The 18,192-nt window shown below is 43.9% G+C and overlaps 1 protein-coding gene and 2 non-coding genes across 5 annotated transcripts in view; 2 read left to right on the top strand and 1 right to left on the bottom strand.

Moving 5' to 3' along the window:
- NFIB (nuclear factor I B) overlaps window positions 1-18,192 on the top strand; it is a 686,817-nt gene that overhangs the window by 167,555 nt on the left and 501,070 nt on the right. The window lies entirely within an intron of this gene.
- Window positions 7,900-7,971, top strand: TRNAH-GUG (transfer RNA histidin (anticodon GUG)). The gene has a single exon. It is a non-coding gene; the product is annotated as a tRNA-His (tRNA).
- TRNAH-GUG (transfer RNA histidin (anticodon GUG)) lies at window positions 8,706-8,777 on the bottom strand. The gene has a single exon. It is a non-coding gene; the product is annotated as a tRNA-His (tRNA).

The following is an 18,192-nucleotide window of genomic DNA, read 5'->3' as shown; positions in this document are numbered from 1 at the left end:
CACGCGTTTTGGGCCAGATACGGGCCCGGCAGATGGAACCTGTTGCGATGTTGATGCCTGCTGCGGCCCCTCCTCCACCTCCGCTTCTGAACTACTGCCGCCTGCACCCTGTTCCCCCAATGGCTGCCAATCGGGGTCAACAACTGGGTCATCTATTACCTCCTCTTCTAGCTCGTGTGCAACTTCGTCTGTGTAACCGTGTCGGTCGGTGGTATAGCGTTCGTGACGGGGCAACATAGTCTCATCAGGGTCTGATTGTGGATCAGTACCCTGAGAGGGCAATGTTGTGGTCTGAGTCAAAGGACCAGCATAGTAGTCTGGCTGTGGCTGTGCATCAGTGCACTCCATGTCAGAATCTACTTGTAATGGGCATGGCCTGTTAAGTGTTTCACTTTCTAAGCCAGGGACGGTATGTGTAAAGAGCTCCATGGAGTAACCCGTTGTGTCGCCTGCTGCATCCTTCTCTCTTGTTGTTGTTTTTGCTGAAGAGGACAAGGAAGCGACTTGTCCCTGACCGTGAACATCCACAAGCGACGCGCTGCTTTTACATTTACCAGTTTCAGAAGAGGAGGCAAAAGAGCTAGAGGCTGAGTCAGCAAGGTAAGCCAAAACTTGCTGTTGCTGCTCCGGCTTTAAAAGCGGTTTTCCTACTCCCAGAAAAGAGAGTGTTCGAGGCCTTGTGTAGCCAGACGACGAACCTGGCTCCACAGCTCCAGACTTAGGTGGAATATTTTTTTTCCCACGACCACCTGATGCTCCACTACCACTACCATCATTACCAGCTGACAATGAACGCCCACGGCCACGACCTCTTGCACCAGACTTCCTCATTGTTTTAAAAACTTAACCAAAGTAACTTTATTTGTTGCTGTCAAACAACTTACACGGTGACCTATAACTTCAGTATGATTTCAATATCCCTTTACAGGTTGGTGAGACCACAAGGAAAATCAGGCACAATGTTACACACTCTGTTTTCTGTGGCACCAAATCACAGAGATGCCACACATGCAGGACTGTCACTCAAGCACAAATGTCAATATTAATCTCCCACCTATTTTTTTTTTTTTTTTTTTTCAGGGAGACTTTAGAAACAAAATAAAATAAAATGATTTTTTCAGGAAGAATTTAGAAACCAAATAAAATAAAATGATTTTTTCAATGACAATTTAGAAACCTAATAAAAATAATAAAAAAAGGCTTTCTATGGCCCACTGAGTGAGAGATGGCACACACAGGAGTCAGGAGTGGCACACAAGCCCAGAGGCCAATATTTTTCTCCCACTGATTGATGTAGTGATTTTTTCAGGTAGATTTTGGAACCCAAATCAAGAAAAAAACTTAATAGGCTTTCTATGGCCCACAATTTGAGAGAGAGAGAGAGAGATGGCACACCCAGGAGTCAAGACTGGCACACAAGCAGAAAGGGCAATATTAATCTCCCACCTATTTTTTTTTTTTCAGGGAGACTTTATAAACAAAATAAAATAAAATGATTTTTTCAGGAAGAATTTAGAAACCAAATAAAATAAAATGATTTTTTCAATGACAATTTAGAAACCAAATAAAAAAAAAATAGGCTTTCTATGGCTCACTGAGTAAGAGATGGCACACACAGGAGTCAGGAGTGGCCCACAAGCCCAGAGGCCAATATTTTTCTCCCACTGATTGATGTAGTGATTTTTTCAGGTAGATTTTGGAACCCAAATCAAGCAAAAAAATTAATAGGCTTTCTATGGCCCACAATTTGAGAGAGAGGGAGAGAGATGGCACACCCAGGAGTCAAGACTGGCACACAAGCAGAAAGGGCAATATTAATCTCCCACCTATTTTTTTTTTTTTTTTTTTTCAGGGAGACTTTATAAACAAAATAAAATAAAATGATTTTTTCAGGAAGAATTTAGAAACCAAATAAAATAAAATGATTTTTTCAATGACAATTTAGAAACCAAATGAAAAAAAAAATAAAAAAAGGCTTTCTATGGCCCACTGAGTGAGAGATGGCACACACAGGAGTCAGGAGTGGCACACAAGCCCAGAGGCCAATATTTTTCTCCCACTGATTGATGTAGTGATTTTTTCAGGTAGATTTTAGAACCCAAATCAAGCAAAAAAATAAATAGGCTTAATATGGCCCACTGAGTGAGAGATGGCACACACAGGAGTCAGGAGTGGCACACAAGCCCAGAGGCCAATATTTTTCTCCCACTGATTGATTTATTGATTTTTTCAGGTAGGATTTAGAACCCAAATCAAGCAAAAAAATAAATAGGCTTTCTATGGCCCACTGAGTGAGAGATGGCACACACAGGGATGGCACTCTAGCAGAAATGCCAATCTTAATCCCCCACAAAAAAAAAAAAAAAAACAGGGACTGTCCTACAATTACTATCTCCCTGCAGTAATCTCAGCCAGGTATGGCAGGCAGCAATAAGGAGTGGACTGATGCACAAATTAAATAAAAAGTGTGGACAAACAAAAAAGATAGCTGTGCAGAAAGGAAGGAACAAGAGGATTTGTGCTTTGAAAAAAGCAGTTGGTTTGCACAGCGGCGTACACACAGCAATGCAGCTATCAGGGAGCCTTCTGGGGCAGCCCAATGAGCTACAGCGCTGAGGAAAAAAAAAATGTAGCTTCCACTGTCCCTGCACACCGAAGGTGGTGTTGGACAGTGGAAATCGCTACAGCACAAGCGATTTGGGGGTTAATGGACCCTGCCTAACGCTATCCCTGCTTCTGACGAAGCGGCAGCAACCTCTCCCTAAGCTCAGATCAGCAGCAGTAAGATGGCGGTCGGCGGGAACGCCCCTTTATAGCCCCTGTGACGCCGCAGACAGCAAGCCAATCACTGCAATGCCCTTCTCTAAGATGGTGGGGACCAGGACCTATGTCATCACGCTGCCCACACTCTGCGTTCACCTTCATTGGCTGAGAAATGGCGCTTTTCGCGTAATTGAAACGCGACTTTGGCGCGAAAGTCGCGTACCGCATGGCCGACCACGCACAGGGGTCGGATCGGGTTTCATGAAACCCGACTTTGCCAAAAGTCGGCGACTTTTGAAAATGAACGACCCGTTTCGCTCAACCCTAATTGTCTCTACTTTTGATATAGTTTCCAATTACATACTGTATACTCAATTGTAATATTACAAAATATGTTTGTACACCAGTACTACTTTTAGATATGCACCATTCTTTCCCTCACCCCTCTCTAAACTGCTCTCCCTGTCAAGAAGCACAAACGACATTCGATGCCATTTACTCTCAGTGGTCATTACTTTGCGTTGTGGTCACCCTTTGCATGCTCAGCTGTTGCTGGAATCATGCTCCTCCTCAGTACGAGTGCACTTCGGTTGCTTTACCCTTGTTCAGGGACTTGCTGGCCAACTGTAGTGAGCGATTTAATGGATACATCTTATTTGTGGGGGAAACCACTTTCATCATTAAATATATATATATATATTTTCCATTTAGTTCTAATACTGAATTTAGCATTATTGTTTTCCCCCTCTAATCTATGATGAACAAAAAACAAACTAAGAGTAAAATAAAAACACAGGCTAAGAAAAGAATAAATAATATTCCATCCCACTAATAATCAATAATATTTGTGCAGAGCATTGGGGCACATGCTACAATGCATTGTTACTAGGAACCTTTTATTGCTGTAAACAGGTATGCAATCCCCACAATTGTGCTCTAAGGCTATGTTCACACGTTGTGTTTTTGCCACTTTTTTTAATGCAAATTTTAAGCTATGTTTTACAGTACAGCAAAGTCTCTGAGATTTCAGAAATCCCATGCACACACTGTTAGGACTGACGGAATGCACCAAACAATAATATTAAAGAATATGACCTGCGTTCGCAGCCCGGGGTCCACCGTGCAGAGATGACACCTGCTGCTGAGTAATGGCGGATGGACGCTTGCTCACACGTGGGTTTGACCTCACCCAGTGTGAATAGAAGAGAACTCTGTTGCTTCACAGTCGCCGTAAATACGCTGCGCCCTGTTAGCAGTCACAGGGTGCAGCTGAAAGATACTAGTGGGATCCATATAAATCACCCCCCACTAAACAGGTGATTGGACTCGCTCTGGCCCTCTGTGGCTTTTGAGCCCACGCCTGAGGACGCCCTGAGTCAGATGCAGAGTCCAAGCGGGAGTTCCCACCCTACACCGACCGGCTGTCAGGAAAGCGCACTGATTGCACATGGTGCCGTACATGCGGGCACTGCGAATAAACACAGAAACATGTGCTAAGTGTGCAGGTAGCACTGTCGGGCGCTAGGTAGCTTCCACCATTCGTAAGCAGTCATCATCACTAGGAATTGGAATGATTAATGAGCTTTCATCCATTGACAGCCATTCATCTACACACACACACGTTATCAAGTTTATACTAGCGCATGGCCGTGCGGCCATGCAAACCTTTTATAGCTGTAGCCCTCGAGGACCTTCCTGATGGTCCAATAGGAGCTGCTACAGGACCTGAGCATGTGACCCCACAAAATCCAATGGGAGGTCGCCCCGTGGCCATGCTCAGGATGGGAAAAGCAGGACTTAGTCCATGAAATGCCTGCTCGCAGCTGAACAGTACTGGCTACAAAGGCAGAGCCTGGAAAGGCAGCAGTAACCAGCCACACAGTATCAGCTTGAGCCAGACGCTGGGACCGACATCTCGACTGCAGCTGGAGGAGATTGGGAGACCCAGGGCTGCCACTAGAAATTTCAGGGCCCCATACTGGCAAAATTTCCGGGTCCCCCTTGAGACTCTGCCCAGGCTCCACCTCAGCCCCGTCTCCACACTCCACCCCTCAAACTGTCCACAGTTCCACCACTCTTTCTTGGAAAAACTCCACTTCTCACCTATCACACATTAACAGTTCCCATCACCAGATCACACATATAGCCGGCAGCTTTTGTTTTGGCCAAAAGATTTTTTAAGCCACCAAAATGACAAGGTAGACACTTTTGGCCGGGCCCTACTCTACTGTAACCTATTAAATATTTGTTAAAATATGCAATACAATTTAGGTATATTTTTATTTATTTTTCAATTTTTAAAATGACCAATAATATCACATACAAGGAACAAATACCACAGCACCATGACCAGACACCATATCACCACAGTGACCTATAATACTATCTACAAGGCACAAATACCGCCACACCATGACCAGATGACATATTACTACCACAGTGATCGAATAATATCAAATACAAGAAACAAATACCACAACATCATGACCAGACCACATATTACCACCACATAGTGACTGAATACTACAATACTGATCAATAATAAAAAAAACCACAATACTATCACCATCAGTGCCATTATACACAGGAGATCTGTACTTAGTATGCAGTGTCTGTGTACAGGTAATACAGTGATCACCAGTGACATTATACACAGGACCTCTGTATATAGTATACAGTGTATAGTGTCAGTGTATAGGTAAACACACTGACTCAACAGTGACGTCTCTAGGTGACGTCCTTCATCTTTCATCCAGCACAGACCGCCATCACTTCATCCAGCCAGGACTCGTCTCTGCAGGAAATAACACCATTATCTCGAGTTCCACTTGCAGAACACATTACTTAATTTTCCCAACTTCTACATTACACCACATGAAGAAGGCGACATAGTATCACTCTACACAGTAATAGGACCGCCCCCCCCCCATTTAGAACAGTATACTCAAAAAATAAAATAAATACATCACTGCAGTAATAATATCCCTATGGTAATCCCTATGGTAATAATATTCGCCATCCTAGCCCCCGTGTGTCTCCTTCCTGGCGTCAGCCATATGTTCTCCCATCCTGCCCTAATGAGTATCCATCCTGCCCCATATGATCTGCCCATCCTGCCCCATCTGTCTCCATCGTATCCATCCTGCCCCATGATCCTGTCCCATCTGTCTCCAATCCTGCCTCCAGTGTCTCCAATCATGCCCGTATCACCATTCTGCCCCATCTCCAATCATGCCCCCTGTGTCTCAATTCTGCCCCATCTGTCTCCAGTCATGCCCCAGTGTCTCCAGTCATGCCGCCATGTCTGTCATCCTGCCCCCTGTGTCTCCAATCATGCCGCGTTTCTCCATTCTTCCCCTGTGTCCTGCAATCTGCCCCTGTGTCCAGCAATCTGCCCCTGTGTCCAGCAATCTGCCCCTGTGCCCAGCAATCTGCCCCTGTGCCCAGCTTTCTGCCCGTGTCCAGCTCTCTGCCCGTGTCCAGCTCTCTGCCCGTGTCCAGCTCTCTGCCCCTGTGCCCAGCTTTCTGCCCCCACTGTGCCCAGCTTTCTGCCCCCACTGTGTCCAGCTTTCTGCCCCCCCATGTCCAGCTTTCTGCCCCCCTGTGTCCAGCTTTCTGCCCCCCTGTGTCCAGCTTTCTGCCCCCCTGTGTCCAGCTTCCTGCCCCCCCTGTGTCCAGCTTCCTGCCCCCCCTGTGTCCAGCTTTCTGCCGCCCCTGTGTCCAGCTTTCTGCCGCCCGTGTCCAACTCTCTGCCCCTGTGTGCAGCTTTCTGCCTGTGTCCAGCGTTCTGCCCGTGTCCAGCGTACTGCCCCTGTGAGCAGCTTTCTGCCCGTGCCCAGCTTGATGCCCCCACTGTTTCCAGCTTGATGCCCCCACTGTGTCCAGCTTTCTGCCCCCACTGTGTCCAGCTTTCTGCCCTCCCTGTGTCCTGCTTTCTGCCCTCCCTGTGTCCAGCTTTCTGCCCTCCCTGTGTCCAGCTTTCTGCCCTCCCTGTGTACAGCTTTCTGCCCTCCCTGTGTCCAGCTTTCTGCCCCCCTGTGTCCAGCTTTCTGCCCCCAACCCCCCCCCCTTTCCAGCTTTCTGCCCTCCCTGTGTCCTGCTTTCTGCCCTCCCTGTGTCCAGCTTTCTGCCCTCCCTGTGTCCAGCTTTCTGCCCTCCCTGTGTACAGCTTTCTGCCCTCCCTGTGTCCAGCTTTCTGCCCCCCTGTGTCCAGCTTTCTGCCCCCAACCCCCCCCCCCCCTTTTCCAGCTTTCTGCCCTCCCTGTGTCCAGCTTTACTGCCCTGGGCCCCCCGGATCGCCGCTCTCAATATTATAAAAAAAAAAAAAAAAACAAGTTCTGCTTACGTGCCGCGCTCCTGCTCTCTCCACGCAGCTGCAGCGTGCACTCGCCGGCGACTGACAATGACGTCAGACGCCGGCGACCTGCACGCTGCGGCTCACGTCAGCTGCCAGCCTCAGATTGGCTGGCGGCTGTTAACTATTGACATGCGGGCGCGGGCTCGCACGTCAGTAGCATTAAACAGCTGCAGCGCCAGCCGCCGCTAAGGGCCCGGTTCAGCCTGCGGCTGCCGGTAGGGGCCCGGTGAGCAGATAAGACGGGGCCCGATGCGCGCCCCCTCTGCTCACCGGGCCCCATACGCCAGTCACGGCTGTAATGCCCTGATGGCGGCCCTGGGGAGACCACTGCGGAGATGGTTCGAGATTCCACCTGTGTAGCGGCGGGAACTCGACACCTAACACACACATTGTTTTGTTCGTTACTTATTTGGAAAACTGCTGCGTTTTTGTGAACTTCAACATGTCACTTCTTTCAACGTTTTTTCAGTGGCTTTTCACCCATAGAGAATAAAGAATAACGGAAAAAATGCAGCAAAAACACACCAAAAATAAAGATATCAGATTTTGCTGCATTTTTGTCACAAAAATAAGTAGCTTGCATCTTGATTTTTTGGAGTACGAATTGTTTCAGCATGCACAAGAGACAACAAAAATGCTGCAAAACCTGCTTTTCGTAAACAGTTTCTTTACTGCCAAGAGAGCAACATTTGTCTGCGGGAAAAAATGCAGACATGCAACGTGTGAACATAGACTTAAAGAAGAAACATAGCAAGCTTCCTACACTTCCCAGGTGGTTCGCCGTGATCGTATAGTGGTTAGTACTCTGCGTTGTGGCCGCAGCAACCTCGGTTCGAATCCGAGTCACGGCAGGAGTGAGAGTCTCCTAACACGGCAATTGGGGAAGATTTTGTTTGATGTTTAAATTTTTGTTTCATATTTTCATGAAAAATACTCAAGAATACTTATTATACAGTTTATAGAATTTACAGATGGAACAATGGAAACTGCTCTTTTTTACCTTTAGTGCCAGAAATCACCATTATACAGTGACCCCTAGAGGCAGAATATATTTTTACAAGCTCTGACAATATGTCATCATGTCTCCTGTATAACTTGCTATAGATGCAAGCATGAAATAGTTGATGCTACATACTGAAATAAGTAAATATATGCGTATATGTGTATGCATATAGAAAGGTTTTATATTATCCTTTAATTTCTTAATGCATATGAACAATTTTTTTACATGATGGAAAAAGATGGACTTATTTTATTTATATATATATATATATATATATATATATATATATATATATATATATCCTAATATATATATATATATATATATATATTGTATATATATTCTTCATATGAGTGAAGGATATTATTTATGTGGATAAAGAAAATATTGAATGGAAATAATGCAGAAAGAAAGCAATAAGTCTTAAAGAAGCACATATAGCGGTGAAAGAGTTAAATTTGGTCACCTCCATCTTTCTATTTGCTATGTACATAACAGTGTGAATACAATTTATAGGAATTGGAGGAGCTACACTCAATATAAAAACGCTCCGCACTCGCCGTGTTAGGAGACTCTCACTCCTGCCGTGACTCGGATTCGAACCGAGGTTGCTGCGGCCACAACGCAGAGTACTAACCACTATACGATCACGGCGAACCACCAGGGAGCTCAGCTACACTGTCAGCACGAACGCTGATAGAGCAGACGTCACAGCACAGAGAGGACTAGTGCGCCACCTTGTGGATCGCCTACAGATTTACATGTTCTGTCCTTGAGCTCTTGTGTACTAAAATAGCACGGAAGAATTGTTATATTTTGCTCAACCAAAAATAATACATAATTGCTTGGAAATATATAGGAAGTATATGTAGAGCACATGGGTGGGCTATGCACAGGCATGAGGCTTCTGGGCCTTCAGAAGTATGTTAGCCTTATGGTTAAGACTGCCCATGTTTCACGACAGTAATTCTCGCAACGAAATCATTAGTGCAACTGTCCGTGACTTACTGCCAGGATTCCATACTAGATATTTGATTTTGCTGCCATGTTGCAGACAAGTGAAACGCTAGTTGCACGTCAGGTGTGACGGACATTGCCGTGTGTTGGTGTGACTTGTGACCAGCTACCGATAATCCAACACACCTGGAAACATATACGACTGTGTCGCAGGTCGCAACGCAACAATATAGGAAATCATTGCATCCAGTGTTGCAATCTGTCGTAAGATAATATTGCCGTGTAGCCCCAACCTAAGTGGTCCATTGTGAGCAGTGACAATCAGGAGGATTGCTACACTCTTAGGCCGCCGTCACACATGCGAGTTTTACGGACGTAAGAGCACAGAATCTACGTCCGTAAAACTCGCAAAAAATACGGCACAATTATTCTCTATGCCCCTGCTCCTATTTGCCGTATTTTACTGATCAGTATTATACGGCTTTCTACGGCCGTACAAAATCGCAGCATGCTGCGTTTGTCACCGTACTGCGCAAGAAATACACCAATGAAAGTCTATGGAAGCGTGAAAAATACGGATTACACACGGACAAGCAGTGTGACTTGCGAGAAATACGCAGCGCTGTTAGAGAGAAAAGCCGGTAATTCAGTGCGGTGTACAGTAAAATCACACTGACAGCTTCCAGTCCAATAGATATAATAAATGTGTACACATAGAATAGGTATATATATATATATAATGTCAGTGAGACACATATATGTATATATATTAATATTTATTCCAGCGCTATACAGCTTGAAAGCCGGTAATTCAATTACCGGCTTTTTCTTTCTCCTTCATAAAACCCGACATGATTTGAGACATGGTTTACATACAGTAAACCATGTCTTCTCTCCATTTTTTTTGCAGATTCCACACTACTAATGTCAGTAGTGTGTATCTGCAAAATTTGGCCGTTCTAGCTCTTAAAATAAAGGGTTAACTGGCGGAAAAAATTGGCGTGGGCTCCCGCGCAATTTTCTCCGCCAGAGTAGTAAAGCCAGTGACTGAGGGCAGATATTAATAGCCTGGAGAGGGTCCACGGTTATTGGCCCCCCCCTGGCTAAAAATATCTGCCCCCAGCCACCCCAGAACAGGCACATCTGGAAGATGCGCCTATTCTGGCACTTGGCCACTCTCTTCCCATTCCCGTGTAGCGGTGGGATATGGGGTAATGAAGGGTTAATGCCACCTTGCTATTGTAAGGTGACATTAAGCCTAATTAATAATGGAGAGGCGTCAATTATGACACCTATCCATTATTAATCCAATTGTAGTGAAGGGTTAAATAAAACACAAACACATTCTTTAAAATTATTTTAATGAAATAAAAACAATGGTTGTTGTAGTATTTTATTCAACGCCCAATCCAGTCACTGAAGACCCTCGTTCTGTGAGTAAAGAAACATAATAAACCAACAATATACTTACCCTCCGCAGATCTGTAACGTCCAACGATGTAAATCCTTCTGAAGGGGTTAAAACATTTTGCAGCAAGGAGCTGTGCTAATGCAGGCTGCTCCTCGCTGCAAAACCCCAGGGAATGAGGCTAAAAATAGATCAATGATCTATATTTAGCATCATTTGCGGTGAGGCGCCCTCTGCTGGCTGTTCATAGATCGTGGGAAATTACCTAGAAAGCTCCCTGGCTCCCTGGCATTCTAGGTAATTTCCCACGATCTATGAACAGCCAGCAGAGGGCGCCTCACCGCAAATGAAGCTAAATATAGATCATTGATCTATTTTTAGCCTCATTCCCTGGGGTTTTGCAGCGAGGAGCAGCCTGCATTAGCACAGCTCCTTGCTGCAAAATGTTTTAACCCCTTCAGAAGGATTTACATCGTTGGACGTTACAGATCTGCGGAGGGTAAGTATATTGTTGGTTTATTATGTTTCTTTACTCACAGAACGAGGGTCTTCAGTGACTGGATTGGGCGTTGAATAAAATACTACAACAACCATTGTTTTTATTTCATTAAAATAATTTTAAAGAATGTGTTTGTGTTTTATTTAACCCTTCACTACAATTGGATTAATAATGGATAGGTGTCATAATTGACGCCTCTCCATTATTAATTAGGCTTAATGTCACCTTACAATAGCAAGGTGGCATTAACCCTTCATTACCCCATATCCCACCGCTACACGGGAATGGGAAGAGAGTGGCCAAGTGCCAGAATAGGCGCATCTTCCAGATGTGCCTGTTCTGGGGTGGCTGGGGGCAGATGTTTTTAGCCAGGGGGGGGCCAATAACCGTGGACCCTCTCCAGGCTATTAATATCTGCCCTCAGTCACTGGCTTTACTACTCTGGCGGAGAAAATTGCGCGGGAGCCCACGCCAATTTTTTCCGCCAGTTAACCCTTTATTTTAAGAGCTAGAACGGCCAAATTTTGCAGATACACACTACTGACATTAGTAGTGTGGAATCTGCAAAAAAAATGGAGAGAAGACATGGTTTACTGTATGTAAACCATGTCTCAAATCATGTCGGGTTTTATGAAGGAGAAAGAAAAAGCCGGTAATTGAATTACCGGCTTTCAAGCTGTATAGCGCTGGAATAAGTATTAATATATATACATATATGTGTCTACTGACATATATATATATATATATATATATATATATATATATATTCTTTTCTTTTTGGGACACATGGATCACTTCTATAGCGGTATGTTGGTTTTGCAAGCCTGCGAGAAAACCACGCAGTACGGATGCCATACGGATTACATACGGAGGATGCCATGCGCAAAAAACGCTGACACAGCCTGCCTACGGAGGAGCAACGGACCATTTTTTTGGGGACTTTTCAGCGTATTACGGCCGTAATATACGGACCGTATTGTTTTACGCTGTGTGTGACGCCGGCCTTACTATCAGGAATGGTCGGAGATGAAAAGCTGGGGCACCTTCTGTCATCAATGCAAGGGCTGAATGATTGGAAATGGTTGTGACATAGCCTTCGTGCACACGTTTAGTACTTGCAGCAGATTTTTCTGCTGTTAAAATCTGAGTGTCGGCAGGAAAAACGCTGCGTAAAATACACATATTTTTGCAACAATTTTTCTGTGCTGTTTTATGCGTTTTTACCTGATGCTTTCTTCCCATTCATTTGAATAGTTGAAAAAACACATCAAAACGCTGTAACCGCTGTAAACACTTCCAAGCTACAGATGTAAAAAAATGCTCGGAAGGTTCAAATCTACAAAGGAGAAATAAGCAGCATGTTCACAAGAGTTCAGATATCTCATTCACATTGCCGCTACAGTAAAATTCTGTGCTTTTTCTTGGGCAAAAAGGTGCTGCAAAATCATGGCAAAAATGGAGAGTTTGACCAAGCCCATATACTGTATAACAATTCAGACAAGATTTTAATAAAATACTACTATATCAAAATTGCAGTTATAGTCAATGTCATTCACCTTCCCGTGCTGCTTTCTTTATTACTCACAGTATGTTCCATATATTATTAGATACAACATTAAATGGGTTTTCCCACGAACAAAGTACATTTTAATCAATAAATCTTGGAATAATAATAATTTCCACAATAGTGTTAACCCCTTTTAGCCCCAAGGGTGGTTTGCACGTTAATGACCAGGCCAATTTTTCCAATTCTGACCACTGTCCCTTTATGAGGTTATAACTCTGGAACGCTTCAACGGATCCCAGTGATTCTGACATTGTTTTCTCGTGACATATTGTACTTCATGATAGTGGTAAAATTTCTTTGATATTACCTGCGTTTATTTGTGAAAAAAACGGAAATTTGACGAAAATTTTGAAAATTTTCCATCTTTGAATTTTTATGCAATTAAATCACAGAGATATGTCCCACAAAATACTTAATAAGTAACATTTCCCACATGTCTACTTTACATCAGCACAATTTTGGAACCAAATTTCTCATTTTCACAACACCATCTTTTTTTTTTTTTTAGGGACCACATCTCATTTGAAGTCATTTTTAGGGGTCTATATGATAGAAAATACCCAAGTGTGACACCGTTCTAAAAACTGCACCCCTCAAGGTGCTCAAAACCACATTCAAGAAGTTTATTAACCCTTCAGGTGTTTCACAGGAATTTTTGCAATGTTTAAATAAAAATGAACATTTAACTTTTTTTCACAAAAAATTTACTTCAGCTCCAATTTGTTTTATTTTACCAAGGGTAACAGGAGAAAATTGAACCCCAAAAGTTGTTGTACAATTTGTCCTGAGTACGCTGATGCCCCATATGTGGGGGTAAACCACTGTTTGGGCGCATGACAGAGCTCGGAAGCGAAGGAGCACCATTTGACTTTTCAATGCAAAATTGACTGGAATTGAGATGGGACGCCATGTTGCGTTTGAAGAGCTACTGATGTGCCTAAACATTGAAACCCCCCACAAGTGACACCATTTTGGAAAGTAGACCCCTAAGGAACTTATCTAGAGGTGTGGTGAGCACTTTGACCCACCAAGTGCTTTACAGAAGTTTATAATGCAGAGCCGTAAAAATAAAAAATCATATTTTTTCACAAAAATTATCTTTTCGCCCCCAATTTTTTTATTTTCCCGAGGGTAAGAGAAAAAATTGGACCCCAAAAGTTGATGTACAATTTATCCTGAGTACGCTGATACCCCATATGTGGGGGTAAACCACTGTTTGGGCGCATAGGAGAGCTCGGAAGGGAAGGAGCGCCGTTTGACTTTTCAATGCAAAAATTGACAGGAATTGAGATGGGACGCCATGTTGCATTTGGAGAGTCACTGATGTGCCTAAACATTGAAACCCCCCACAAGTGACACCATTTTGGAATGTAGACCCCCTAAGGAACTTATCTAGATGTGTGGTGAGCACTTTGACCCACCAAGGGCTTCACAGAAGTTTATAATGCAGAGCCATAAAAATAAAACAAAAATTTTTTCCCACAAAAATTTTTTTTTTAGCCCCCAGTTTTGTATTTTCCCGAGGGTAACAGGAGAAATTGGACCCCAAAAGTTGTTGCCCAATTTGTCCAGACTACGCTGATACCCCATATTTGGGAACATGGGAGGGCTCGGAAGGGAAGGAGCGCCATTTGGAATGCAGACTTAAATGGAATGGTCTGCAGGCGTCACATTGCATTTGCAGAGCCCCTAATGTACCTAAACAGTAGAAACCCCCCACAAGTGACACCATTTTGGAAAGTAGACCCCCTAAGGAACTCATCTAGATGTGTTGTGAGAGCTTTGAACCCCCAAGTGTTTCACTACAGTTTATAACGCAGAGCCGTGCAAATAAAAAAAAAAAATTTTTCCACAAAAATTATTTTTTAGCCCCCAGTATTTTTCCAAGGGTAACAGGAGAAATTGGACCCTAAATATTGCTGTCCAATTTGTCCTGAGTACGCTGATACCCGATATGTGGGGGGAACCACCGTTTGAGCGCATGGCAGAGCTCGGAAGTGAAGGACCATCATTTGGAATGCAGACTTAGATGGATTAGTCTGCAGGCGTCACATTGCGTTTGCAGAGCCCCTAATGTACCTAAACAGTAGAAACCCCCCACAAGTGACCCCATATTGGAAACTAGACCCCCAAGGAACTTATCTAGATGTGTTGTGAGAACTTTGAACCCCCAAGTGTTTCACTACAGTTTATAACGCAGAGCCGTGAAAATAAAAATAAAACATTTTCCCCCAAAAAATTATTTTTTAGCCTGCAGTTTTGTATTTTCCCAAGGGTGACAGGAGAAATTGGACGCCAAAAGTTGTTGTCCAATTTGTCCTGAGTACGCTGATACCCCATATGTGGGGGGGAACCACCGTTTGGGCGCATGGAAGGGCTCGGAAGGGAAGGAGCGCCATTTGGAATGCAGACTTAGATGGATTGGTCTGCAGGCGTCATATTGCGTTTGCAGAGCCCCTAATGTACCTAAACAGTAGAAACCCCCCACAAGTGACCCCATATTGGAAACTAGACCACCCCAAGGAACTTATCTAGATGTGTTGTGAGAACTTTGAGCCCCAAGTGTTTCACTTCAGTTTATAATGCAGAGCCGTGAAAATAAAAAATCTTTTTTTTCCCACAAAAATTATTTTTTAGCCCCCAGTTTTGTATTTTCCCAGGGGTAACAGGAGAAATGGGACCCCAAAAGTTGTTGTCCAACTTGTCCTGAGTACGCTGATACCCCATATGTTGGGGTAAACCCTGTTTGGGCACACGGGAGAGCTCGGAAGGGAAGGAGCACTGTTTTACTTTTTCAACGCAGAATTGGCTGGAATTGAGATCGGATGCCATGTCGCGTTTGGAGAGCCACTGATGTGCCTAAACAGTGGAAACCCCCCAATTATAACTGAAACCCTAATCCAAACACACCCCTAACCCTAATCCCAACGGTAACCCTAACCACACCTCTAACCCAGACACACCCCTAACCCTAATCCCAACCCTATTCCCAACCGTCAATGTAATCCAAACCCCAACCCTAACTTTAGCCCCAACCCTAACTGCAGCCCTAACCCTAGCCCTTACCCTAACCCTAGCCCTAACCCTAACCCTAACCCTAGCCCTAACTCTAGCCCTAACCCTAACCCTAGCCCTAACCCTAGGCCTAACCCTAGCCCTAACCCTAACCCTAATGGGAAAATGGAAATAAATACATTTTTTTTAATTTTTTAATTTTTCCCTAACTAAGGGGGTAATGAAGGGGGGTTTGTTTTACTTTTATAGCGGGGTTTTTTAGCGGATTTTTATGATTGGCAGCCGTCACACACCGAAAGACGCTTTTTATTGCAAAAAATATTTTTTATGTTACCACATTTTGAGAGCTATAATTTTTCCATATTTGAGTCCACAGTGTCATGTGAGGTCTAGTTTTTTGTGGGACGAGTTGACGTTTTTATTGGTAACATTTTCGGGCACGTGACATTTTTTGATCGCTTTTTATTCCGATTTTTGTGAGGCAGAATGACCAAAAACCAGCTATTCATGAATTTATTTTGGGGGAAGCGTTTACACCGTTCCGCGTTTGGTAAAATTGATAAAGCAGTTTTATTCTTCGGGTCAGTACGATTACAGCGATACCTCATTTATATCATTTTTTTATGTTTTGGTGCTTTTATACTATAAAAACTATTTTATAGAAAGAATAATTATTTTTGCATCGCTTTATTCTGAGGACTATAACTTTTTTATTTTTTGCTGATGATGCTGTATGGCAGCTCGATTTTTGTGGGACAAGATGACGTTTTCAGCAGTACCATGGTTATTTGTATTCGTCTTTTTGATCGCGTGTTAGTCCACTTTTTGTTTGGCGGTATGAGAATAAAGCGTTGTTTTTTGACTCGTTTTTTTTTTTTTTACGGTGTTCACTGAAGGGGTTAACTAGTGATATAGTTTTATAGGTGGGATTGTTTCAGACACGGCGATACTAAATATTTGTACTTTTATTGTTTTTTTCATTATTTAGATAAAGAAATGTATTTATAGGAACAATATTTTTATTTTTTGGGGGGGGAATTTTTTTGAAAAATTTTGTACACATTGTAATGTTTTTTTTCTACACTATAACATTGCCCCGGGAGCAGCAACGCGATCACGCGAGCCCCCTCCCTGCGCGATGCTTCCCTATACCGCCGGCACACCGCGATCATGTTTGATCGCGGTGTGCCGGGGGTTAATGTGCCGGGGGCGGTCCGTGACTGCTCCTGGCACATAGTGCCGGTTGTCAGCTGCGATAGGCAGCTGACACCCGGCCGCGATCGGCCGCGCTCCCCCCGTGAGCGCGGCCGATCGCGCTGGACGTACTATTCCGTCCTTGGGAATTAGTGCCCACCCCACATGGACGGAATAGTACGTCCAATGTCAGAAAGGGGTTAAAGAATGTCCCTGTGCTGAGATAATCTTATAAATGTGCCCTTGCTATGTACTGTGCAATGGACGTGTCTGACCATACAGGGACATGGTCTCATCATACCACATCTTCCAGCAGGGCCCGGCATCACCTACCGGCACACCCATGGCAAGTCCCAGGGCCCTGGACGAATGGAGGGGGCCACTTGTCATTAAGGTCACGCTATTGAGCCCATGAGATGAGAGACCCCAATGCCAACCCTGGCACAGGCCCATCTCCTCTCAAATACGCACCTCTCCCCATTCCACGTTACCCCTATCTCGTCAGCCTCTTCTGACTCTGTGATGTCTCAGTGCAGAGGAAACAATGTCGTCACTGCAGAACCCCCTCTGTGCAGAGAGCTAGAAAATGCTGAGGAACATGGAGCTGTGGGGAATGAGTAGAAGTGAGTATTTGATTTTACTCTGTCACTAATTAAGAGGCAGTGAATGATGTGGTAGATGGAAGCTATGCGTGAGAGTGTGGGAGTGAAATACTCATGGTACAAAGCACACTACCAAAACTAAAAGAATAAGAAAATGTTAAAATGTGAGTAATAATGTAGATGTGCAAAAAACAAGACTACGATGCACAATGCGTAAAGACGTGTAAACAAAGCCCATATATATTAAATAAGCTTTTGTGGGAGATAAATTAGCAAACAAGCATAGTCATCAAATGCACATTATGGGCATAGTATGTACAGTACAATAGAAATGTATTAAAGTCCAGATCTTGATTGGCAAAAAATTGAAAGTCAATGTATCGATGAACCACAGTCCATTCTTGTGACAGCAGGAACAACATCCGACAGCATCCTTGTATTGTGTTGCGGGAGAAGATTTCTCTTTCCCACGCCCATAAAAAGAGGTTGGCATATGATGGTGCGCAAGATACCCCCATGGCCATTCCTTGTCATTGAAGATAGATCTGTTTGTGGAAAATAAAGCAATTGTGTGTTAATATAAACTCCAGAAGGATAAGCAGGAACTCAATCAGCTGTGGTTCAATGTTACTATTCTTAAGGCACTAAGCAGTTGCTGTCAAACCATCAGAGTGCCCGATGGAGGCATACATTGACTCTACAACTGCTGTAACCATGAGCATATTTTCAATCAGGTGCATGTGATCTAACCTGTCCACTGCCGCTGTTGTGTCGTTGATGTATGAAGGTAGAGTCGCCATCAGAAGTTTAAGAAAGTGGTTTAGTGT

The sequence above is a fragment of the Ranitomeya imitator genome, chromosome 1, assembly GCF_032444005.1.
Source record: "Ranitomeya imitator isolate aRanImi1 chromosome 1, aRanImi1.pri, whole genome shotgun sequence".
In the NCBI taxonomy this organism is placed as follows: domain Eukaryota; kingdom Metazoa; phylum Chordata; class Amphibia; order Anura; family Dendrobatidae; genus Ranitomeya; species Ranitomeya imitator.
Note: the sequence above shows the minus strand (reverse complement) of the source record. Positions and strands in the feature narration are given on the sequence as shown.